The 27434-nt window shown below is 38.8% G+C and overlaps 1 long non-coding RNA gene across 1 annotated transcript; it reads right to left on the bottom strand.

Moving 5' to 3' along the window:
• Positions 1–479: 479 nt before the first annotated feature.
• Positions 480–27343, bottom strand: LOC118163232. Its single transcript, XR_004748932.1, has 3 exons — positions 27295–27343; positions 22201–22361; positions 480–767 (listed from the first exon to the last, which is right to left on the bottom strand). It is a non-coding gene; the product is annotated as an uncharacterized LOC118163232 (long non-coding RNA).
• Between the last annotated feature and the right edge of the window lie 91 nt (positions 27344–27434).

Below are 27434 nucleotides of genomic sequence, written 5' to 3'. Positions count from 1 at the left end.
TAATTCTCCCAGCCGTTGTCTTGTTTATGTGTGGATTTTAAATGGAGTTTTCCATTAATATCTCATTTATATAAATTTTGCAAACATATAGGCTTAATGAAACCAATTCAAAGCTTGTCTAGTTGTACTGCATTAAAAAAAAAAATGATGAATAAAATCAACCGTAGGCAAAAATCTAGCTTCTATTGCTTACATTTCAACAGCCATTCAAAGTCAATTAAGTCTGTGAGAGTTTCTAGCAGTGACAGATTTATGCAGGCGTGATAAGAAAACAGATTATGTACCTAATATTTGCTTGTTGAATTTTGTCTAGATTTTTTTTTTTTTTTTTTTTTAGCATAGAACAGACAAGAGAGAGGATGAACTCTAGTATCATTCGCATGGTCACTGGATTACCTATTTGTATTGTGACCGTGGAACAACACGGACTTTACCCTAAAATGAGACCTCTATTAATCAGACCCTTTACCCTACCAAGACTCCTATTCATGCTGACTTATACTGTAGATCCAACTAGGTCATCACATATGAGAAAGATTGCATTTTTGGCTGCTTGCCACAGTAGTATGTACAGATACCCCAGCTTTATGGTACAGAACAGAGGATGTACTGTCTGTATCTTCACACACAGTCCAAGCTTAAGTCTAAGACCTGTCTGTCCCTCATTAGTTCTTCACAGCATCTCCACAACCTTTTCCATTTTCAAATTCATTATACAAGAAAAGCAACATCCAGTAGACTGAAGGGGCCCTCTGACCAATGTTTACCTGCAATGAACGTGCAAGAAATGAGTGACACATGACATGAAGATGATACTCTTCTGGTTAAATGTTTGGCTAGATTCAACAGAAAAGTAGCACTTGTTTTAAAGTACAATCTAAATGCTATCTATGTTCATATCAAAGAGGAAAACTGTCTTTCGGGGACATATATGACCAATTTTTGATTGGCAAAATGTATTTTACTTTCTGGTTAAGAGACCAGAATTGAGCTTTTGTTGGTCCATGATCATCGATGGGGTTCAAAATGTTTACCAAAGAACATAGTGAGACAGGCAGTTTTAGAGAGATTGATTGCTTCAGTCAAAGTCTCCACCTTCCCTGCTCTGCAGACATAACCAAGACAGGACTACTCAGGCCAGAGCAGATGTTTGCTGAACTCTGGCAAGAAAGAGGGAAGAACAGAGTACCCAGGGCAAGGACATTCTCCACTGATGGCCTTCAGTCAGTCCTGGCCAATAGTGGAAGCAAAAATTTAGATTGCTTCAAGGTGGCCTGGGAAGTCTTTTTTTCCCCCTTCCCTTTGGAATGAGGCTTCCTGTGATTCTAAACCTTGAAAGTGTAGCTACAGATAGTCTAAACATGTTAGAATGAGATTATCAGCAGTGCTTTTCTCAGACCAGGGTTCCAAACTATATATGTTTAAACCTTCTTGATATAAGATAAAAGGATAGGATCTGAAGGTGTTTCCTGAGTTATATTTCTACATTTATGTGCAGAATGAAGGAAGCTGAATAAAGGAGGACCTGAAAATCAGTACACTTCCCGTCCGAACTCCCCCCCCCAGTATTTTGTGCCCTGGGAGGAAAAAGTCTCAGAAATCTCCTTTAGCAGAGTGAGGAAGCAGAGTCATGGTACAGGCTGGAAAAACAGTGATACTCCAGTCCCACTCATAGCTCTTAAAACTCTTCACAGCTCTCCCAAACAGAATCATATTCTCTTCCATCTACTTGCTGCATCTACTTCAAGCTCTGTTTTGCACATATTGCTCAACTCTAGAGGAAAGTGTCTTACTTTTAACGGCGTTCAGAAAAGAGTACTTGACAAAGCTTTTCACACTGTCCCTGTATTGCACATATACAGTATTCTTGAAGTTAATGTACTATTCTGCTTTTTGCTTTTTTCTTATTTTTAAAAATTTCCAAATGTATACACTCTAATACCATAAACAAACAACACATGCAAAAGTTAACATCTAAAGCATGTCTCAGCATTCCTCATTCCCCTCTACGTGGTGATAACCATGATGTATTTTAATATACCAAAGAATGTCTGGGGGGGGGGAAGGCATTTTTTTCCTTCTTTCTTGCCTTTGTATCGGAGATATTCATTTTTACTCAGAATGGCAGTCAAGCAAGAAGACAAATCACCAAAGCTTTATTAACACAGAGTGATATTAACAGGACTTCCAGGAAATCTTTTCAACAAGAACCAATGCCACATCATTAATAGCTGAACAATGTTTTACTTCGTTAAAGTCATGACAAACATGTAAACATTGGTTCCTGAATTTCATTTTTAAAAGCAGTTAATTTTAAGTGATTATAAAACACTCATTCTGCCACAACAAATTCTTCAAATAATTTTATTTAATACATTTTTTTTTTTTTTCCTAAAAGGCAATATGCAGTAAAGTAAAACAATTTTAAATAAATGCTTGAAGATTTTTCCCTAACTTAGTTCACCCAGGAACTGTTCCAAGAAAGTCTTAAGGAAAGGAGGCATGGCAAAAATGCTAACTGATTACAGAACCACTTTGAAGCAAGACCTTAAGGACAATCCATGACTGACCAAGTTAACTAAGTATGTGTCTACTTCAGTCTGCATGCTTTTCCTGAGAAGATATCTGTGTTTCTGAGCATCTGTGTTCAAAAGTAGCTTTCTGGTTTTGCTTAGTGGCAGATATTATAGGATCTTTTCCTTAAACACACACACACACAGTGGTTCAGGTTAGGGACACACAGTTAGGTAGCAGCTTCAAGTAATGGGACTGGGCTATTCATGGAAAGATGTGGTTAAAAACAACAAGACATTTTAAGTCTTCCTATCTACAACTGATTCAATTAAAAGGCAGGTATTTACTATGAAAACATCCATGAAAATGTCAGAATGTCTCACATGGATGGACTATACACATATGGCACACTCAATATCTAGAAAAGCATGCTACAAAGCCATATAATACCTTCCAGGTCTCTGAAAGTGGGTCAGGTGGTGCCAATGCACATGGAAGACATTAGTGGCTTGCCAAGTGGTGCCATGACCACCAGCTTGTGTGAAACAGATGTAGCTCTGGCTCCGCAAGAATCAGAGGCTTCCAGAGAAGTGTGAGAAAAAGATAGGATGGGAAAAAAATGGACTGTATTTCTGATTAGTATTCTGATTATTTGGTGGTGGCAGAGATGAGACTGAACACATAACAAAATACCAACTGCCTTGTGCTCATGAACACTTTTATTGCACAATTAGTTTCAAATTCTGTATTGCCCATGAGTTAGCCTGTTGTCCCAAGAACTCAGAAACTAACAAACAGAAGTAAAGCTGATGACCTGACAAAGGCATCTGGCTAGACCATATAGCATGCAGGATACAGTTGTAGATATACACCTAGGAATTGTTCTGCGTAAGTGTACCTTCCACCATATCCTCTTGATATCTGTGAGACTGTGCTATAAAATTGACCAGAAAACCTTGCTGAATAGCCCCCAAACAGTCATTCTTCAGGCAGAATAATTTTTGACCTCTTCCTTGGAACAGTGATGTGAAATACATGTTCACTTTACAAAAGATAGACACTTGTGGAATGGAGGTGACATACATTCACACTCCTACAAACAATATTAAGCTTGCCTGGATACTGGAGAAGGAAATATTGTATCAGACAGCACTCAACTGTCACAACTTTTGCAGATTTCAGGTTTCACTGTTCTGTCTTGAACTGGTAAATACATCCCTGGTTTTTGGACTGACGCATGGGGGTGGAATATTTAAAACATTTAGTGCAAGCTGCAATTTTCTGTTTCAGTTCATCTTTTGTTTTCTTGACAAAGAACAATCCAGGATTGCTGCAACATCGTCCTATTACCACGCCTATTCTTTTAAAGAAAAATGTCAGAATGCCTAGATTTCATGTTCTTAGACATTCAGTGATAATTTTTCAGAGGGTCCTTCATTGTATCTTCCAGCTAAGGAAATGACATTTCAGTAGTGTAAGAATGAGGATCAAAGCTGGTGTACTATCTTATTAATTAGTTGTCTATCACATGTGGATGAAAACTCTTTTTTCTGTGTGTGTGTCTGTGTTTTCATCTTGTTAGCAGATTATGTCCTGCAATCATTCACACAATTTCAGATTCCTCAGAAGCCTGAGGAATAGCATCCTTGATTGTTCTATGTTTAGAAGGAGATATTTTAGAATAAGATATGGCGAGACAGAAAGCAACATCTGAGACATTAATCCTCAGACCATTATCTCAAAATTTGGACTGTAGCATGACACTGACATTTGACAGGTTTCTTTTTAGGCTCACCTAGTTCTGTATAAAGCCAGTTGTCATCTGTTCACTAATCTGCTTACTACACAGCATGCACGTTTATGCATAGACGCAATTCACAAGATACTTTTGAATGATCTCCCCTTAAAATAAATAAATCTTTCAAGCAAAAAGAAAACAGCAGAAGTGAGAATGGAACTGTTATATACTGATTAAATACAAAATGGTCTGTGAGGGGATAAGCAAGCAATGAAGTTCAAAGTTAAGGCCTTACAGAAAAAGGTCAAGAGGAAATACCAAGAGTCCTGCATTCAGCACAGCTACACTTAATGACTAAAAATGAAGACTATCCAGAGTGTTCTATAAACAGTTGTTTGACAAAATAGCATGAAACCTATAATATGAAAGAACTTTCTGCAAACTAAGCTTACTATGAATGTTGAATAGCCAGCAAATTTAATCCAGCAGAAAGAACAAGAAAGTAGAAAGAACAAGAGTAGAAAGTCAACAGAATATAACGAACTGAAAAACAAACACCTTCACAAAAGCACTGATGCTTTCCTATGAAGTTTCTTAATGATTTGTGTAGTATGTAAAACTAAATACACAATAACAAATACTGTAGTTGTTCCTGCTCTGGTTGCAATATGTCACATTAAGAATGGGGATGTATTTGTAGAACCCCTTTAAAGTGTTCTGGTGTTCACATACATTAAAAACTTTATTAAATGTATAAACATTCAAATGATTTAATGTTCTCAGACTAATTCCAAAAGATTCTTTGCTTTTCTAAGTCTGCAGCCACATCTAACTCAACTGATGTGTCTGCTACTTCTGTGGGAGATGGCTACAATTCACTTCAAAGAAAGACAATAGAGTATGAAATACTGTGCCACAGTGAAAACTTTCATGCATAACAAATGGCTGTGGTTAGGTATGCTGTATTTGTGCAGCACAAGAATAAGTGTATAACAGATAAGAAACCACAGAGAATTATTAACAGCCCCTCTTGATTCATGGATTTATTTTTATTTTTTCTTAGAGGTGTGATAAAAAATAAAATAATTTGTGTTATGTAACAGATATTTTATGGAAAAACCTTGATGGTCTTCAACTGAAAGATGAACTTTGCTTATTTTTGAAATTTAATCAGCTTTCAAAGAGTTCCCATCAAAATAGTGTTCAACTGTAACAAGACACATCTCAAAAATTGCACTCACCAAATGTTTTATTTCAATATCTCAGTGCTAGTAGACTACTATTAAAGAGTAAAACCGATCAACTCATGCAGAAACTACCCCAGCAGACACAGCTGGAAAGCAGTAATGTGCAATGTGCATCTTGATAGTTTAAGAGAATAAACTGGTCCAACTTTAAACTGTAAGACAAATTAAAGATTTTATTTCATAAGCTTTCATAATTAGTTTTAGCTATAAAGATATTTTCACTCAATAAATGGCCATAATGAACAGTTATTTGCCAAGTTTGAAGTAGATTAAGCTATCCTGAAGTAGAGATCAATTCAATTAATCTGACTAATCAGTTAGTCCTTTGTAACATTTTCTCAAAGCAATTTGGATTGTCCAAAATTACAGAATTACAGATATTTGATCAAGTAGAAAGGCATAATTGGCTGGGCTAGCACTACTGTGGTTCACAGATCACAGTCATCTATCCTTTTCGTAAAACATTTCATCACTTAAAATATGCAGCACTTCATGCTTATTTAGCTCAATTGATTTCATGACGTCTTGAGTTCAGGGCTTAATGAAAGGTACGTTAGCTTTCTTTATGGCACTCTTTCCATATCTAGATAGGGGAGGAGATCCTGTACTACTGATGAACAGGGCAGATAACAGGGCAGCAGGAGACAATTTTAAATTTGGACCTGTCAAATCTGTGGGGCTGAAGACAAGACCAGCAGTTCCAATATCTCTGTCTTTTCTTACTTTTGATGACTTCATCTGACTGCCTCACAGAGAAGACAGCAAACCTCCCTAGCAGAAATTAGGGAACTCTCTTGAATAATTCTGGATATTTCAAGCTACCATGACATATGAAATACACAGAATAGATATTAATACTGTAAACAGCTACCACAGACATCAACAATTAATTTTTCAGACAGCTGTTAGTACAGCTCCACTTTTGTTATTGCATCTACAAAGTTCATCCTCCACTCTTATCTATTAGCTTTGATGAAGGCTTCCCTTACACATTTTTTTCTGAAGTGTCAAGGTTCAGATCTTATTTTCTGCTCTGATTTTCAGGAAAACAAAAATAATTTGACAAAAAAGAAATACTGTGTAGCTCCTCCCAGATTCATTAGATGTTTATTTGAATACGTATAATAATTGCTATGTCTAAAATGGCTACAATAAATTAAATTTCCCATCCCATACCTGTAAATCTCTTGTTAAAGATTTACATACTATTCCTTTATAGGTCCATCCCACACAGAAACACTCTCATTTTCTACAAGTGAGGATGCATTGCTTGTCAAAACAAGACAAATCTTCCATGAGCAGAAGTGACTTTACTGGAAACTATCAATGCATAACAACAAATTTGAGTTGTAAGATTTTGTATCTTTCACATCTCATGAGCAACATGATAGAAATCAGAATTACAGACAACCACTTCACTCTTATAACAGAACTCATGTGAACTGAAATGGTTTTTAATCAAACAGACATGTAGGCTGCATTCACTGAACAGACTATTTCAATACCTCATTTACTTCTGTTAAACCCTATTTTGCATTTAAATAGTTATGAGTTTCCTATAATATTGGCCATATGTTAAACTAATAATTACCTTTGTTTTATTTTATAAAAGCATATTTAATTTCAGTAAAGTTATGGCCTTAAACTTTCCTGATGATTTTAGTTTTGCATGTGTAGTTGCTCTGAGAAAGAAGTCTATCTATAAAGATTTTCTATTGAATTGACTTGTGTATGAATTTCAGTGAACTCAATTTTGCGTTACAAGGACTGACAGGTTTTTGTATTTTCAATGTTAATTTGCAGTCCAGAGCAATGATTCAAAAACAAAGGCTCTTTCTTCCAAGCCCTTCTAACTAGTGGAAGGATAAAAAAAGAAATTATAGTCACTTATTCTCAATTAAAATAATGTTTTAAAATAATTAAAAAGCAAAATAATATGGTTTGAAATACATCACATTTTATGAAAACATTCCTAGCGTTGTAATAAACACATCTTTTGATAAATTAGGGTGAGTACACTCTTAATAGGAAGGCACTGCTCCAACATTACCTTTTGACAAAGATGCAGAAAGAACTGTGGGTGCAGGGGTAATCTATTAAGACTAAAATGGCAACTCTGGCCATTAGAGCTTCAAGTTCATTGATAGAATCTATATTGCCTACTCTAGACTTACATTATCCCCTAGAATATATGCCTGATAAGAATTTCTTGCAGTAACAACAATAAAAATAAGGCAAATTCATTTCATTAAAGTAATATCATTTGGTCATAAGAAGACTGCATCAGTAGATTCCTTTCAGTTACCCAAAATTTCCACTTCTGTAGAGGGCAAGGTCTCTGTATAAAAGGCTGAAGACAAAGAAGAGAGGTACTTTTTTAAAAGTGTTCTACATAGGCAGATGACTATTGAATTTAAACCATCATGGATAATAAGGGCCGTAAAATTTAGACAGGTTTTGAAGAAATTGGGAGCAGAATGATTGACCTGGAAACAGACATATACTAAAGAGTGAAATTAGGAACTCTAACACAATAAAATTAAATTGCTTGGGTCGGGAGGGGGAGGAGAGAGAGACCGTGCAGAAAAATCAAGGGATAATAAAAGCTGTGAAAGAAGAGATAATATGTGAAAAAAGGATTTCCCTGAAGATGTAGAAAGACTATACTCATTTCTAAAGCATTATTTTATAATGTTCTAAAGTGGGTAAGAATTAGAAATAACTAATAAGAGATCCCACCACATCTCATTTCCTTTCCTAACATAAGACCACCAAAGGACATGACATGAAACCTACCCTTCAAACAACAATAACAAAGCAGATTGAAAAGAGATGAGTGTAATAAGTCAAAAAGAACCTGTTTCAAGTTAAGTAGTATCAGAAGCTAACTTCAAAGAAAGGTAGTATGACTGAAATTTCAGCCTATTGGAGGGCAGACTATGTAGGATATTGATTGGGTTTACCCCTTTAAGCTCTTTGCATCAAGAATGGCGATAAATCTTAAAGAGATATTGGTTAGTTAAATCCCTTATAATCTTGAATCTAGTAGCTGGAAAATCCTTCTGAAAGTCAGGAAGATTCAGAATCAGAGCATGAGACAATTTTAAGATTTTCAATGTCAGTCAAGGTTGGAACAATGTAAATCACTTGTGCAGGTCATACTCATAGCCATATAGTAATAACTGGAGGGAATGAATAAACATAGGAGAAGACATCACTCCCACTGGTCAGAGTAACAAGGAGGTTTTATTGTGGTGACAAGTCAGACAGATGCAGATACATATGACAAAGACACCTCAGTGGTATAGGAGGATCAGCAGCTTTCCGCCAGTGGCCCTTACAGTGGGTATCACATGAAAGCCTACTTCTTCCGTATTAGTCTGGTGCTTTTTGTCCCATTACTACATATCTCTGAAGCAAAATCCCAGCACTTCATCATGAAGACTAGGACACATCTAAATTCAAAGGAAACTACTACAAAAAAAAAAGATACAAAAAAAAAAAAAGCTTTTATCTGCTTTTATATATGAAACAATATCTTGACCATCCTTGACACAGAAAGGAAGAGGTATGACATGTAGACATGTTGTACGACATGTTGTCAGTCTCACCTCTGTCCCTGGAAAGGTGTTGGAGCAGCTTGTTCTGGAGGCCATCTCCAAGCAATTGGAAGAGAAGAAGGTTATGAGGAGTAGTCAGCATGGAGTCACCAAGGGGAAGTCGTACTTGACTAACCTCGTTGCCTTTTATGATCGCATCACCAGCTGGGTAGATGGGGGGAGAGCGGTGGATGTCATCTTCCTTGACTTTAGCAAGGTTTTCAATACTGTCTCCCATGACATCCTGCTAGCAAAGTTGAGAAAGTGTGGGATAGATGAGTGGATGGCAAGGTGGGTTGAGAACTGGCTGACTGGCCGAGCTCAGAGGGTGGTGATTGGCAGAGCAGAGTCTGGCTGGAGGCCTGTGACTAGCGGTGTTCACCAGGGGTCGGTGCTGGGTCCGGTCTTGTTCAGCATCTTCATCGACGACCTTAATGAGGGAATAGTGTCTGCCCTCAGCAAGTATGCCGACGACACAAAGCTGGGAGGAGTGGCTGGCACGCCAGAAGGCTGTGCTGCCATTCAGCAAGACCTGGACTGGCTGGAGAGATGGGCAGGAAGAAACCAAATGAGATTTAATAAGAGCAAGTGTAGAGTCCTGCACCTGGGAAGGAACAACCGGAAGGATCATTACAGGCTGGGGGACGACCTGCTGGAGAGAAGCTCTGGGAGAAGGACCTGGGGGTCGTGGTGGATGACAGGTTGACCATGAGCCAGCAGTGTGCCCTGGTGGCCAAGAAGGCCAATGGGATCCTGGCGTGTGGCCAGCAGGTCAAGGGAGGTGATCCTCCCCCTCTACTCTGCCCTGGTCAGGCCTCACCTGGAGTACTGTGTCCAGTTCTGGGCTCCCCGGTACAAAAAAGACAGGGATCTCCTGGAAAGAGTGCAGTGGAGGGCCACAAAGATGATACGAGGCCTGGAGCATCTTCCCTATGAAGAAAGGCTGAGAGGCCTGGGTCTGTTCAGCCTGGAGAAGAGAAGACTAGAGGGGATCTTATCAATGTGTACAAATATCTGAGGGGTGGGAGACAGAAGGATGTAGCTAACCTCTTCTCAGTGGTTTGTGGGGATAGGACAAGGGGCAACAGCCACAAATAGAACACAGGAAGTTCCACACCAATATGTGAAAGAACTTCTTCACGGTGAGAGTGACGGAGCACTGGAACAGGCTGCCTAAGGAGGTTGTGGAGTCTCCTTCTCTGGAGATCTTCAAGGCCCATCTGGATGCCTACCTGGGCAGCCTGCTCTGAGGAACCTGCTTTGGCAGGGGGTTGGACCCGATGATCTTTCGAGGTCCCTTCCAACCCCTACAGTTCTGTGATTCTGTGATTCTGTAGATGCTCATGTACCCAAAAATCGGGCTACTGAAGAACATCACAACAACCAGCAGGTGAATCAGGCTGCTAAGATTGAAGTGGCTCAGGTGGACTTGGACTGGCAACATAAGCGTGAATTATTTATAGCCTGATGGGTCCATGAAACCTTCGGCCATCAAGGTAGAGATGCAACATACAGATGGGCTCGTGATCGAGGGGTGGACCTGACCATGGACACTATAGCACAGGTTATTCATGATTGTGAAACATGTGCTGCAATCAAGCAAGCCAAACGGTCAAAACCTCTTTGGTATGGAGGACGATGGCTGAAATATAAATATGGAGAGGCCTGGCAGATTGATTACATCACACTCCCTCAAACCTGCAACAGCAAGCTCCATGTACTTACAATGGTGGAAGCAACCACCGGATGGCTGGAAACATATCCTGTGCCCCATGCCACCACCCAGAACACTATCCTGGGCCTTGGAAAGCAAGTCCTTTGGTGACATGGCACCCCAGAAAGAATTGAGTCAGACAATGGGACTCATTTCCAAAGCAACCTTATAGACACTTGGGCCAAAGAACATGGTATTGAGTGGTTGTATCACATCCCCTATCATGCACCAGCCTCCGGTAAAGTTGAGTGATACAACGGACTGTTAAAGACTACACTGAAAGCAATGGGTGCTGGGACATTCAAAAATTGGGACACACATTTGGCAAAGGCCACTTGGTTAGTCAATACTAGGGGATCTGCCAACCGAGCTGGACCTGCTCAATCAAACCTGTTACGTACTGTAGAGGGGGATAAAGTTCCTGTAGTGCATGTAAGAAACATGCTGGGAAAGACAGTCTGGGCTACTCCTGCCTCAGGAAAAAGCAAACCCATTTGTGGGATTGCTTTTGCTCAGGGACCTGGATGCACTTTGTGGGTAATGCAAAAGAATGGGGAGGTCCGATGTATACCTCAAGGGGATTTAATACTGGGTGAAAATAGCCCATGAGTTGGATTGTATTATGTTAATTATTATATAATACTGTATGTCATCACTACTATGATTCCTATATGTCAATGTCCTATTAATGGTATCACAGTAACAACCACGCAGATACTGATGAATGAATTTTGATAGAATTGGACAAGCAAAGTGATGCGATGGAACAAGAATGGGCTTCAGCGTGTGACATTCCAACGTAACACACCACCTCTTCTGCCCTGAAAGACTGAGATGACAAATGGAGCCTGAAGTCAGTCATGGACTATGCAAACTCAGTGGACATTCTATATATACATTATAAATGAAAATGGTGGTTAATTGGAATCTATTGGAAAGGGTGTAACCTGAGAATGACATAAATGGTATGGAATAAGGGGTGGATATATGTCCTGGTTTTAGCTAGGAGAGAGTTAATTTTCTTCCTAGTAGCTGGTAGGGTGCTATGTTTTGGATTTAGGATGAGACTAATGTTGATAACACACTGATGTTTTACTTGTTGCAGAGCAGTGCTTACACTAAGCCAAGGACTTTTCAGCTTCTTGCTCTGTCCTGCCAGCAGGCAGGCTGGGGGTGCAGCAAGAGCTGGGAGGGGACAGACCCAGGACAGCTGACCCAAACTGGCCAAAGGGGTATTCCATACCATCTGATGTCATGCTGAACAATATATAGGGGTGGCTACTAGGGGTGGGGGGGCCGGCTGCTTGGTGATAGGCTGGGCATCGGTCAGCAGGTGGTGAGCAATTGCATTCTGCATCACTTGTTTGTACATATTATTAACATTTTATTTTTCTGTCCTAATAAACTGTCTCTATCTCAACCCACAGGTTTCAGTTTTTTTCTCGTTTCTCTCCCCCATCCCAGAGAGGGAGGGGGGAGGGTGAGCAAATGGCTGTGTGGTGTTTAGTTGCTGGCCGGGTTAAACCACAACAGTCCTTTTTTTCATTGCATGAAAACATCTGTGTACATAAAGAGATGATGAATACATAAGGCTGAGAATGCAAAGAATATCTGTTTAATGTAAAGCACTTAAAGCCCTGTGCACAACATGAGATGATGAACTTCATTCTGGCCTAGCCTATGCCCATTGTAAATATGAATGCCGGAAGTGTGTGGGCACTTATTAACCAATCTGGAGTGCAGCCTGCAAAGAAACTGATCTTAGGGCATAATGTATTCATGACATAGGTGCACTGGTGAAGCAATTAGATACAATACTAAAAAGATATATCCTGAGGAGTGTTCAGAGAGGTAGGAATAATCAAAAAAAGGCATCCTGAAAGGTAAGGAAACTGAGAAACCTTCCATTTTAGCAATTCTTAGCAATATTGCAGGGGTTACATAATTACAAATATAGAATTGAAATAATAATAATAATAATAATAATAACAATTTTAAAAAATGTGAAGACTGCCTGACCAACTTACTTCAGATTTAAGAGTATAGATCTGTTCACACTTACATCCCGAAACACTGATGCTACAATGTAGTATTATTTAAATATTAAAAGAAAATACATTTATTGCTTGTATTTGATCCAGCACTCTACCCTTGAGTCTTGGTTACAATTTAGATATAATAATGCTTAGGCAACAGATTAAAGCTATTAATATCTATCTTTATTGAGAATAAACACTTACTGGAGCCACATGGGAACACAGTCTTTTCTAAGTCGTAGAATAATTTATTATAGGATGAAACCCTGAAGGTCATCTCATTTAAACTCCTGGTGATAGTAGGGCTTTTTGTGCTAATATATTGTATTAGCATTCGTAATTTCATAATACTGTGTATGTTTTCAAATTCAGACATTTTTGTTTTGTTAGAAATTTCAGAGGAGAATATGTTATTTATTCTGATGTTTGCACAGCTGTTGCTGTTGTAATAAGGTTTAAATCCATGACTAGTTATTCTAGATACTATAGATACTTTATATGTATATAAAGTATATACTCTAGATACTTTATATATATATATATTTATATAAAATATAATATATACATATATATATTATTTTAAACCCTTTCTTCTGCCAGTGTTGCTGTTACCAACAAAAGAAACAAGAGCTTTTGAAAGATGTTCTACTATAACCTCTCGCCTGGACACTGATTGTGTTCATCTAATTTGTATAACACTGACAAAAGGAGAACATGAGACTTCTTAGACAGAGCGCACCTTGTGAAAGTAGAGCATGTTGAACATAGTTTATTAGCCATAGTAGAGAGGCACAACGAGTTTGCAAGAACATTCCCCACCCACCCACCCACCCCAGTAGAGACGTAGGCTCAACAGACAATTAGAACAGTGAGAAACTCAAACTAAAAACGCTTCTCCCCCAAGACCTCCCAACCCATCCTTCTATGTCCTCCCCCCAGGCAGCATAGGGGAATGGGGGCTGCAGTCAGTCCATAACATTTTGTATCTACCGCTCCTTCAGGGTCACTCTCTGCCCATGCTCTACTTGGGGTCCCTCCCATGGTATGCCATCCTTCCCAGACTGATCCTGTGGGGGGTGCCCACAGGCAGCAGCTCTTCAAGAACTGCTCCCACACAGCTTCGTACCACGGGGTCCATCCATGCCTCAGGAGCAAACTGCTCCAGCATGGGTCCCCCACACACGGCAGCTCCCCAAGACCCCCTGCTCTAGTGTGGGCTCCTCTCCATGGGCAGCAGCTCTGGCCCAGGGCCTGCTCCTGTGGGGGCTCTCCATAGGCCCCAGCCTCCTCCAGGCCACATCCACCTGCTCCACCGGGGGCTCCTCCATGGGCTGCAGCATGGAGATCTGCTCCATGTGGGACCCATGGGCTGCAGGGGGACAGCCTGCTCCACCAGGGGCCTCTCCCCAGGCCACAGGGGAACTTCACCCTGGAGCACCTTTTACCCTACTTTTTCACCAACCTTGGGGGCTGCAGAGCTGCTTCTCACTCCTCTCTCCCAACTACTGTTGTGCAACAGTCCTGTTTCCCACCCCCACCTCTTTCTTAAATCTGCTCTCACAAATGTGCAAATAACCTCACTTTTTGGCTCAGCTCTGGCCAGCAGCAGGTCCTTTTGGAGCTGGCTGAAACTGGACCTTTTCTAACACGGGGCAGCTGCTGGGCTCTGCTCACAGAGGCCACCCCTGCAACCCTCCTGCTACCAAAACCTTGCCAAATAAACCCAATGCAATATTATAGACACAAACTCAGGAGAAAAATAATAATAATAATAAACTTTATATATAGATTCCTGGGAATAGAGAGCAGCACCAAATGGTTCTCAAATTAGCATATATTCCATATTTTCCTCACAGAGAGACTGATATGTGCCAAGGTCTGCAAAAATGCACCAGTGCTCTTGAACATTTTAAAGTGAGACTGAAAGTGAGGTAGAAAAACAAGAATGGAAAGCCTTGCTCAGGAAGAAATTAAAGAACTTTTACAGTTCCACACTTTAGTGCTGGTTTGTCATAACAAACAGGACCACATGGGCAGAGCTGACCAGATAGTTCATCATGCAGAGCCATATCAGCTTCCAAAAAGGGAAGAAAGCAGATGCAAGTGATCATGACAGGAAATGAGAAACTGTAGTTAGTAAAATGCTGCCTGACAGCAGGTGGCCGTAAGCTGTCTTCATCTTCATGTATCTTTTTTTTTTTTTTTTTTTTTAGTCTAACATTGTTCCAAAGGCAAGTTTTCCCAAGAGGAATAACTGTTCCAATTCAGGAAAAGAAATGGAACTACCAAGAAAAAACAGATTTGGCATTGTAGTGATCTGTTAAAATGAATTTCAGTGGTCATGACAGAAATTTACTCACAAGAAAATATCATCTAATACATAAATATCATCTAATACATATGATACACCAAAATAAGGATATCATTTCTGACATCTGAGATTAGCCTCTGGATAATTACATGAACACCTAAGTTAAAGATTTAAAATTTACCTGCAATTGGCTAGACCAGCTATTGCCAATTATTTAAATATATTATACATACTTTCCTGAGTCAATTAAATTTGTCTACAATTCTAAATTTGTCTAAATTCTCACATCCTAAATATATATATATATATACTTATTTAACCTACTTGACAGAACTCTTTCTCACAGTGAGGAAATAAAGAGAGGACTCTGATGTTAGGACTAGTTGAAATCATTTTTTCCTCATACCAACATAATCTCTCTTTTCATTCTGATTTTTAGCATAAGAAAAAAAAAATCTGTAGCAAGCAAATCTTAAGAAAAGAAAAGAAAGAAAGAGAGAAAGGAAGGAAGGAAGGAAGGAAGGGAAAGGAAAGGAAAGGAAAGGAAAGGAAAGGAAAGGAAAGGAAAGGAAAGGAAAGGAAAGGAAAGGAAAGGAAAGGAAAGGAAAGGAAAGGAAAGGAAAGGAAAGAATACCTCCAAGGTCCCCACCCCACAACCTGGTATTTAAGTAGCATTTTATGAATAAGTAGCATTTTATGAAAGTTGTTTTTTTCCCCTCCAAATGAAGAGAAGAAGTGCTCAACTTTTTAAATTTATAAACAACTTTTTTTTCTCCATTATGTTTAGTGTTTCTTGTATATAACAAAAGCGAGATATTATAACAGTTCTACTGAGTAAGGGCAAGAAGTAGGGGTCTTTTATATTGTCCTTAGCTTTAACTATATACACACACCACATGGTGAAAAATCCAGTTGCAAGAAGTAGTTACAGAAGACATATTAGTAAAATCGGGAAGTTTTCCATATGTTCCTTTAACTCCAGTTTCTTCATGGCCTATTTGAAACAGTCTTCTGAAGGCAATAGATTCTAGAAGGTAATCAGGTCTTCGTAAAGGAAAAATATCCCAATGAAGTAACATTTGTGAAAACAAAATGGTAAGAATTATTGAGAATAGAAAAAACACATAGAAGGAAAAATAATTTTAAATGAGAACTTTTCATTAGAAAGCTTATCATATACTAAACTGGTTACTGAAACTTTTTTCATCAGTGATGTAAGCTTTATTTCACTTTTCAGCAATATACCCAAAGTAATGCCGCTACAACAAAGTTCAGGTTAAACGATTGGAATTAGGTTAAAGTTCATTATAGTGAGGGAAAAAAATACCACAGCAAGCCTAAGTTCTCCCACAGAACTAATTAATGAGCATAAATCATTGAACAGCCACTCAATGTGTTGGATGCTAACTGCTTATTAGTTTGAAAACAACTAAGTTTTGCCTGGTTTACATAATTTTCAGAGTTTTTGCAGCATTTACAGGTGTGCATAGGTATTCATTAAGATGTTTTGATTCTACAGTAACAGTTCTGTATCAGGAGAAAATTCTAATCTGCCTTTGTCACTTCTCATACATTCCTCAAGACTCAACTGAAAATCAAAGTTCATCCCAGAATATAAATAGAGATTTTCTATTCTTTAAGATTCCTTCACTTACAGAGGTCATCAATAAACATGGTTACACAGTGAAAGATCCAAATAATACAGCCTTTGTTTGCATTTTTAATCTTCCAATGGGGAAAAAAAAAAAAAAAAAAAAAAAAAAAAAAAAAAATAAACCGCTAATCATTTTCCAGCCTTGTTTGTGCTCTGAAACACTGCCAGTCTGTTTTACATATTTCTGTTGATGAATGTGTATATGTTTATTTGGATTTCATTTATAAGACAAATGCTTTCCAGTGCACTGTCATGCACATGCTGCTCTAGAGTGGTCTCACTGTAAGAGAAATCAGATGCTTATTTGTCATTTTTCATAACTCTTTATTCAGTGGAAAACACCAGCCAAAGGGCAGAGTAAAACAATACACATATTTTGATGCTGCTGCAAACAGATATCTTTAGGTACCCAAGCAGTATTACTTTAAAGCTCATTCCTTATGGTAAATTGGATCAGGCAAATAATACAACTTATCTCAATATATTAACTGGAAGACAGCTTCCCTTAGCAAATAAGCCAAGAACATGCAAAAGACTCTTCCAAAATGCTCTGAAGAATGATTGTGCAACAGTTGGCAATGTCAGACAATTGAAGAGTTTGTTCTTTCGTAATTTCGTATCACTGCTGAGGTTTTCTCAACTAAATACCTCCCTGTTTAAAAACGAGGTAGCCAGGAATTCAGTCTGATTATTTAACCCTTGTATTCCTATAGGTGCAGCAAAAGACAGCAGTGAAAATGAAAGATTTTCTCAGAATAAGAACACTCATTTTTTTTTCTAGATGTACACCCTTCACGTAGGCAGAAGGCAGAGTCCAACAGGAAAGCCTAGCAAATCAAAGGTAGAACAAACACAGTAAATATCAATAGAAAACTAATTGCATTACCTTTTTTCAGTTTTATCCTCCTGGTGCTTTAAAAGACTTTCTTTCTAAACTAAACGCAAAGTGAGGAAATAAAAGGTTATTATGGTTTAATCCATCAGGCAGCTAAGCATCACACAGCTCACTGATGTCCCTACCCTCCTACCCTGGCACGTGGGAAGAGAACTAAGAACTTCAGTGTTGAAGTAAGAACAGTTTAATAAAGAAGAAAAAGGGAAGGGGTAAGAATTTTCAAATTATATACAACACTGAGCATGATGCCATGTGGTATGACATCCCTTTGGTCAGTCTGGGTCAGCTGTCCTGTGTCCCTTCCCAGCTCCTGGTGTACCCTCAGTCTCCTTGCTGGCAGGGCAGAATGAGAAGCAAGAAAGTCCTTGACTCTGTGACAATCAAAATATCAGTGTGTTATCAACTTTATTCTCATCATAAATCCAAAAACAGAACCATACCAGCTACTAGGAAGAAAATTATCCCAACGAAAACCAGGACACAGGTTTCCCTAAGACTACATACTCCTCATTAGCATCTCTGCCAACCTCTATTCTACATTTCCCTTTATGACAGTCTTCCTTTTCTGGCTTCTCAGTTTTTATCTGAGCCTATATTCCTTCATTTCATTTGTCTTCTCCTTCTTATAGGAATGAACAGATAGTGCAATTTGCTTGCTCTTCTTCAGACAGCTATAAAAGCAAGTCTTTTGTTCCCAGTATGTCCTGCTGGCAATTCACTGACTCCTGTGATTGCTGGGCTACAGAAATGACAGAGTCCTTCTGTTCTGAGCAGGTTACAACAATGATTTGAATTTGGTCTCTCACAGATTTTATTAGATTAAAAAGAGATAGATGAAGCAATAACCAAGCCCTGGCTTCCATCCTCACCTCTGACAGCTGTCACCATCCTCAAGACAGGAGGGTCGTGAACAGATAGTTTTTCAAAGTATCTTAGTAAGCTAAACTGAGCTTGGATTTATAGGTTTTCAAATGATTTCAAGGAGGCAGAGAATATATCTGGAATAATATTATTCAGTAAACTATCCAGCTGAGAAAGGAATATAAAGAAAATTGAAAACAGCAGGGAACAAAAGCATTGAGTCTTCTGAATATGAACTGTGATAATAATTCTCTCAATTAGAAACTGTTCACAATCAAAAGCATGCTATGTTAGGTTAACTATAAAGTTATAAAACATTAGAGAATTTAGACTCTGAACTATGAAGAGCATGGTGAATGTTATCTAATTAGTGATAGATATAATTCCTAAAGTCCAGTCTCTTCCATTTCTTGAAAGAAGACAATTTTCAAAATGTTAGAGAATCAGTAGGCTTTTATCTTAAGAATCAACTAACCTAGTTTTGTATTAATTAAAATTATAACTGCACTCTCCAGTGGACTTACTATAAGTGAGGTTATATAGAAAGCATTTCATTGTTGTTGTTAATGAAAAAGCATATTCTTTCTCCCCAGCTTCACAGGACTGCTGGCTGTGCATGAGAACAATTTCCAGTGGAAACAGTTTTAATGCAAGTCCTAGGTTTTTTTGAAGAAGAAAAACCTGCTTTATTCCAGACAATCATGTTATGGGAAAAATAAAATAAATAAAAAAATCTCTTCTCCATTTTGGACATATCTTACATGGAAAACCCTTTCCTGGATTCAGCTCCAGTCCTTCAGGTATTACTGAGAATCTCTTGTGCTTTGAGGAAACCTCCATCACTACAAACACTTGCGTTTCTTCCATCACCAGTGATTGGAAAACATTTTATGTCAGACAAAAAACAGGAGGCTGAAGTATCTTTAAATACTATTTTGAATCCCAGAACAGCTGGAAATTACTCCTACACAATAGCCAAGCTATGCTATTGCCCAGGTCCACAACAACTAAATTTCCCATATCCAACAGTGGTACATCACTGCCTTTGCAGTCTTCAGGAACATCTGTGCAAGGTCATACAAACAACCCAAACATAGTAGGCTACAGGGATTTTGCACTAAAAATAGTGCAGCACAAGTACTCTAGAATTTGGATACTAAAGAGAGAAACATAATGATCACAGACCCATGCAAGATTGCACCATGTTGTAATCTGAACAGAAACAGCATAGACGTAGCAAATACAAGTGGCATGGTAGCAACCTCATTCAGCCTCCACTGAGATCCAGGGGAATAAGAAGTTCTCCTTTTAATGTCAGTTAGAAGAGGAAATAAATAACATTATCACTATGTGTCCCTCAGTGGTATGGGGCTCACAGAAGATGAACTTATTAATAACACCAGGAGAACAATTAATTCAGACTATAATGTTGAAATATAAACAAAAGTGAAGAGTTGCTGGATCCCTCAGTAAGAATTAAAAAACCAAACCAACAAACCAAAAAAACACTGAAGTAGATTTTCTGTAGTGTTATAACTGGGACTGAAAAAGTTACATTTTTTGATTTGTTCCCCTCAAATCTTCAGAGGAAGTTGGGGGAGGAGGTGCTCCAGGGTGAAGTTCCCCTGTGGCCTGGGGAGAGGCCCCTGGTGGAGCAGGCTGTCCCCCTGCAGCCCATGGGTCCCACATGGAGCAGATCTCCATGCTGCAGCCCATGGAGGAGCCCCCGGTGGAGCAGGCCCAAGGCCAGAGCTACAGCCCATGGAGAGGAGCCCACACTGAAGCAGGGGGTCTTGTGGAGCTGCCGCGTGTGGGGGACCCATGCTGGAGCAGTTTGCTCCTGAGGGATGGACCTGTGGTACAGAGCCATGTGGGAGCAGTTCTTGAAGAGCTGCTGCCTGTAGGCAGCCCCCACAGGATCAGTCCTGGCAGGATGGCATCCCATGGGAGGGACCCTACATGGAGCATGGGCAGAGAGTGACCCTGAAGGAGTGGTGGAAACAAAGTGCTATAGACTAACCACAAACCCCATTCCCTCTTCCCCTGCACCACTCAGGGGAGGAGGTGGAAGAGGGGGGTAGAGGGAAGGTGTTTTTATTTACTTTTGTTTGTGTTTTGTTTCTTACTTCTATAGCTTTTTAGAAATAGGCAATACATTTTATTAATCTCACTTTGCTGAGTTTGTTTTGCCTGTGATGATAATAACTCTTGAACAATCTCCTTGTCCTTGTCTTTATCCTTGAGCCCTTTGCATCATATTTTCTCCCTTTTTCCCTTTGAGGAGGTGGAATGAAAGAGTAGTTGTAGTAGAGCTCAGCTGCCCACCTGAGTAAAGCCACCACAATGATACACAGGTCTACTACACTACTTAAAACTTGAGGACATGAAGTCATGTTGTTCTTAATGCAGGATTTGCAGAATATTTGTTTTCCAAGTTTTTGGATGAGAAGATACCTATTTTCAAATGCTAACATGCATGCTGCATTCTTTCTCTGCTAGCTCTACTTGTGTGAGAGTCCAGCTCTTTCCCTCATTACAGCATACAACCCTTACTGCCACTAAATCACTGTTATATATCATCTTAACCAAAATTTCTTTAGAATTGAACAAAATAGGCATCATTTCTTATTAGTATTGCAGTAGTTTGTCCCAAGTTTGAGAATAAGTTATATAAAATGTAAAGGTCCTGTGGTTATAGTCATTCATAACATTCAATGTTAAAGTAAAAACCAATTATGGAATTTTATTCAGATTTCTATATTTAAGCAAAGTAATATAAATATTTTGGAGACTAAGACTAGTTGTAGTCTTTCTGTACTTCCCTTCTCCACTACCTTGGTTTTCTTCCTTTAAACAAAAGTGGTTGAAGTGTTTGTCACAGATGAGCTTTCTCATCACAGATGAGCAAACAATAGATTATTGGAAATCATGAACATCTGTATGGGACAGTGATTTAAAGGCAAGATACACTAATTGAGACACCAAATTCAACCACTAGTTTATTGCCATATTTACAAATAAGCTGTGCTGTAAGAAAAATAATAATAAGAAAAGCCCCTGCTTGAGCAGGTTTTTCATTCAAAGTTGGCCTCAGTAAATATCACAAACAAACTGTCTTAATTCAAATATAAAAGCAACTTCCACATGAAGTCTCAAATAAAACACTCATACATCGGGTAACAAGAAAAGACACATTACTGAACTTAAACACTACAGAATAATATCTGTTTTCTTTTGTTACTTGCTGTTATAAAAGTATAGCACTGAAAGGAATATAGTGAAGTTCAAATTGCTCCATGCAAGAGCAACTCATACAAGGCATAAACACATTTTATCAAGGGATAATAAGTGGTTGTTGAGCTTTCCCCCTTACCCCCTAAAAACACCGAGTTCAGCCAGCTGCTTGTGCTAACAAGAAAAATCAACTTAAGGATAGAATCATCTATAGTATCCATTTTCCACCACTACTTACCTGAATATACATTCACAGCTGCTACCCTTTGATGCTACTAACATGAGTAGTAGCTTGAGTGAGCTTAAGTTACAGAAAGTTAGAAGTAATTTACAAAAATTAGAAGCTTTTGAAAAGTGCTACTAAAGATAAAGGTATGTTTTCTTGGAGGTTAAATACCTTAGCACATTCAGTGACATTCAGCACTGACAACATCCAAGTTCCTCCCACAATATCTCAAGAGGTTATTGTTTCTGAGAGATTGTGAGAAGTCTGGAAAGTTGACCTTGGTCTTCAGTGGAAAAGTAGCATTGTCAGGAAGGTATACTCCCATACAGTGCCTGTGGATAAGAGTCATCAGAACTTAGCATTAACAAGGATGAGAACATACCACATTACTTTCCCTATAAAGCATTATATTTCTCCGCAGAACTTCAGCCAGGGAAAGACCATGCAAATAAGCTTAAAAAAAAAAAAAAAAAAGCAATTTCACAAAGACCACCAAATGTTACAGAAACGTAGGCACAGAAATGTCTCAGTTACAATGATGCTTGAGAAAATATGATGTCCATTTTATTCTATATAAATTTTATAAATTATATTTACATATAATATAAATTTCATCAGTAGTTCCTTCTGAAGAAGTATAGTAGAACACATGCTTTAGTTATAGTGCTGCAGCACACCATCTAGGAAATTTGTGTGATAATGCAGAATACATAGCAAAGGGGAGGCCACACTAAAAGAGAAAAAAAACTGTTCTTTCTGGTACATCTACTCTTGCACTTGGCAAGCTACAGAATTTACAAAGTATGCCCAGAATTTGCAAAGTATGAATTTGCAAAGTATGCCCAAAGCTCGCTTTTAGACATTTCTAACACCTCCAATGCCTGTTTTGGATAGCCTAACCTAGCCACAACACCTGCTCTACTCAAGTCCCACAACTGAGAATACTGTTGCATCAACAGCAGGAAAGTGCCTGAGGCTATGCAGCAGGGACCATAGCATGTACAATGCTCAAAAATTAGGATCTGTCTGTATTTTCAGCACCACATTTGTCTTTGGGAAACCAGACAAAGTTGCATGTTGAAATAAATTGTGCAATTGCATTCTTTAAAGATCAAAAAATGCTTGAAAAATCACTGGCTAGTTTCTTCCAGATTATGAGCATATAATTCAGGTCACTACCTTCAAAACTGTTGTTTCATTTTGACAATATACCCAGGCACGTTACTAGAACAATGTAACCCCTGCAATGTGTCTACAGAATTTAACAGTTAAGGAGCTCAGCTTTGAGTTTCTCTTTAGGTCTCCCAGAACCGAAGGTTAAATGTGATAGTATGCAACAACTGTTAAATGTAAGCAAGCAGTGTAGGTTCTATAGTGATCCATTACAAGATAGTTGATGACCATGTGATTGTGAATGGAAGATCACTATAAATACCGCCCACATCAATATTTGTGATCACTAAAGGGACACTAGATATTACTGGATTCTACAGCTAAGTTACCAAACTGCAACAGCCTACAGTGTTAACAGTACACTTGTGTACTGTAGTACACTTTTCTCCTCTGCTTAATGAAAGCAGCAGTCATGCTGAACACTGACATATAAACTGATTTTATGTTGAATTGCTGCCCTGAGGTGTTTATTACTTTTTTAAAAAAATTAAAGCCATATTAGAATTTATCCAATCAATTGATTATGATGTCAACAAAGCAAAGTTTTATAGTCTATTTCATGTTTCATAGTACCCAAAGTCACGAGACATGACAAGCAGAATGAGATGACATTGTTTTCCCTCATTCATAATCATATGAAACTGCCTTCATATCTGAATTTTAAAAGAAACACTGCTCACCCACTAGGCACAACTAAAAAAAGCTTCTGAGACAGTTGTCCATCAACCAAGGCAATCAAGTCTAAAGCAGGCTATATTCTAAACCCTTTATTTCTGCAAATCAGATAGTTACCCTACGTTGTCATGTTTGGCACAATGGTTCCGTACTGAGAAAAGAACTGAAGTAAATGGCTCTAAACTAAGGTGCATGATCTCCCTGACTAAGGAAAACAATGACCACTCTCCACTTGCTTAAGGGGTCTCTGTCTGGCACAAGTAGACCTTCAGAGACATACCTAATTTTAAAGAGAAAAGTGAATGCCATACTCCAGAGGTATCACAGATATACATCTTGTCTAGAGTTACTCATTCTAACATGATTCGTTCCCAAAGTTCATCTGCCTGCTCCAAGGATCTAAAAATCTAGCCCCAGTGAAGCCTAGCTGCATAACCTCATCTCAAATTAGAGGAAACCAAAAATCTATGAGAAGTCCAAAGCAGTCACACATGATAGAAAAGGTAAAGTCACAAACTTAAATTGAGATAGTGGTCATATGTACCTCAAAGACTGAAGATAAACATTAACATGGAAGTACAGAAAATCCTACATGGAAAATAATTATTTTAATCTTCTTTGATGAATTCAGTGAAACATAGCAACACAACATCAAGGGATCCACTTGTGACTGCATAATATTATTTTACCTTTTGACACATTTGTGTCAGACATACTATAAAATATTTCACTTCCTACCCTAAACCTGTCTTGTACGCCTTGGCACTATTGCAATTAGGATATTTCATGTTTCTGCTTTAAATCAAACCGACTTTTGCTATATCTGGAAAACAGGTCAGCAGGGTTTATTTCACAAATCTATATAGCACTATAAGACTAAGATGAAGACACCTGTACTGAACCAACATTTTCATAACAGTGAGAAAAAAATAGTAACTGCAAATACCATGCTGTAGCACCACCAAAAAACAATACAGGACTGTTTTCACAGAATGTTTGAACCTGTGGAACTCTGGTCCAATACCCCTGCTTAAGTAGGGATACCTAGAGCAGGTTGCCCAGGACCACGTCCAGATGGCTTTTGAAAACCTCCAGGGGGTAGACACTACAGCCTCTCTGAACAACCTCTGTCAGTGCTCTGTCACCTGCACAGAAAGGTGCTTCCCAGTGTTTAGACAGAGCCTCCTGTGTTCCAGTTAATACTCATTGCCTCTTGTCCTGTCACTGGCCACCACTGAGAAGAGCCTGGCTCTGTTCTCTTTACACCCTCCCTTCAGGTATTTATAAGCATTGGTAAGATCCACCCCAGAAGCCTTCTATTCTCCAGGCTGAACAGTCCCGGCTCCCTCAGCCTCTCCTCATAGGTGAATTTCTCCAGTGCCTTCAGCACCTTGGCACCCCTATATTGCACTTTCTCCAATATATCCATGTCTCTCTTGTACTAGAGGGCCCAGAACTGGATATGGTACTACAGATGAAGCCTCACCAACACAGAATTTCAACCTAGGAACAAAGATAAAACAAAGAACAAAATTTAGTACAGTGTACTATTGATTTCACAGTCCTGGTGCTGGTGACTCATAGCTTGCATTATTGCAGGTCTCTGGTCAGCCCAGTAGCCTGGAATTTTCCTATCAGTCTTTAGATCTGAGAAGTAGATTAATCCATGTGTATCTTAAAGTAACACTTCCCATGGGGGTTAACAGTACCAAATTTATTTTATTTATATTTAACTCTGTGGGGAGGAAAAAAAAACAACACACATTTTGTCATACAATTGTGACTGGGTGCAGGCACAGCCTAGTCATAAACATCCTATCTTGCCATCTCTATTCCCTTGCTCCCTAGCAGCAGTAGTACAGGTCACAAAAGGAAATTAGGATCTTTCAGGGTAACTGAGGTTTAGCTTAGACTCATAGTGCAATGACTCTCCATCATCCTTTGAAGTAGACATTCAAATGTGGTGAGCAGCTCAGATAACATGTAGATTTCTGGGAGAAATGAGAAGTTACCAGTTAAAGGCTTAATGAGACAACTTGGCAGGATGCAAGCAGGATGATCAAGGGAAAGAGGTGGCTGATCTCATTAGGCTCTACACCAAATGCAAACAGGCCTTATGTTAGCCCCAGCCAGACTAGAATTACAGGACACAAAGGCTCCTTGCAGTGCCACACTGTTGGCATCAGCCATGGTAACGATGCTGCAGTCATCTTGAGCACACCACAGGAAAAGGCCTTCCTGTTTATACAGAACCAGGGCTGGCCTTAGAGACTGGGTTGCCTCCATGAGACTAATAGACAAGCCCGTACATTCCTCCATGTATGTATACATCATGTATGTATGCATACACCATGTATGTATGCATCACACACCTCTAACATGGAAACAAATGTGCTGGCAGAATCTGTACATGGACATACCTGGTACATGTCATTCATTACCAGCATAAAATCAGTCATATGAGCAATTAACCATCTCAGGGTGAAAGCTAGCAATGGGCTGTACACCATATACCTTCACACAACATAACTACAATATGCAGACATTTTTTAGAAGAGAAACAACATGAGTTATTTGGAATATTGCATATGCAGTGGTATATTTTTGAATTGAAGCATTTTAATTTAAAGCATGCCATTACCTATCACCATTTAAACACATTTTATAGCTAGTAGGAGGACAAACTCCCTCTAAAAGGCCCAATTAGGACAAGGTAAATCACAACATTATGATTCATCAACCAGCAGACAGAGTAATTGAACAGAGAAATCCACTCCCTTCTGACCCCATTGGGCTCCTTACAGAGAACATGTAAAATCATACTGGAGTGTCTTTTCCCTTTTGTGTAACTGCCCAGAATTACTTGCTAGTGCTATTCTTATAGAAAACCTGTTTACTGTCATCATCCATATGCTGCCTTGTGTGTATCCTCATGTCTCACTAAGGGTTCCAATGCACTCAACCTTTTAAAAGGGTTCCTTTATAGTTAAAACTACAAGGTTCAGGACTCACCAAGAACACTCAGTATTGCTTCCAGATATCCTACTCTTCAGACATATGAGTTAATATGGAGCAGTACAAGGTTAAGTTTTCCCAGATGAATCACTTGGCTACAGCAGATAAATCCAGCTATAACCTCCCATAGAGCTTTAGAAGAGAAAGTAGCTAATTATTATATCATTAATCAAGTCTACTAACATTCCAAAAGATGAGAGAAGCCAAGTTGCTGTGACTTTTTAAGTTCTGAAAGCTTTCAGAGACAGTCACCATAGAAGGGTGCTTCTATTCAGCAATTCAAAAAAGAAAGATTTCAGGTCAACACACCAAAATCAGAGCAAGTAACATCAATTACCCTCTCTGACTTCCTATGAAATATTTCAAGAAAAAAAAAATATATATATATATATATAGTATTACCTTCACTATTTTTTCAATGTTCATCAGGAAAAAAACAATGAATCAGACCCATAAGCAAGCTAGGGGTCAAGACCAGTAGGAAATAATCCTACCTACAGAAGAGTTAAAAACAAAGTAAAGAAGCCCCAGTTCAGATATTA

Source organism: Oxyura jamaicensis, chromosome 2, assembly GCF_011077185.1.
Source record: "Oxyura jamaicensis isolate SHBP4307 breed ruddy duck chromosome 2, BPBGC_Ojam_1.0, whole genome shotgun sequence".
NCBI classification, from domain to species: domain Eukaryota; kingdom Metazoa; phylum Chordata; class Aves; order Anseriformes; family Anatidae; genus Oxyura; species Oxyura jamaicensis.
Note: the sequence above shows the minus strand (reverse complement) of the source record. Positions and strands in the feature narration are given on the sequence as shown.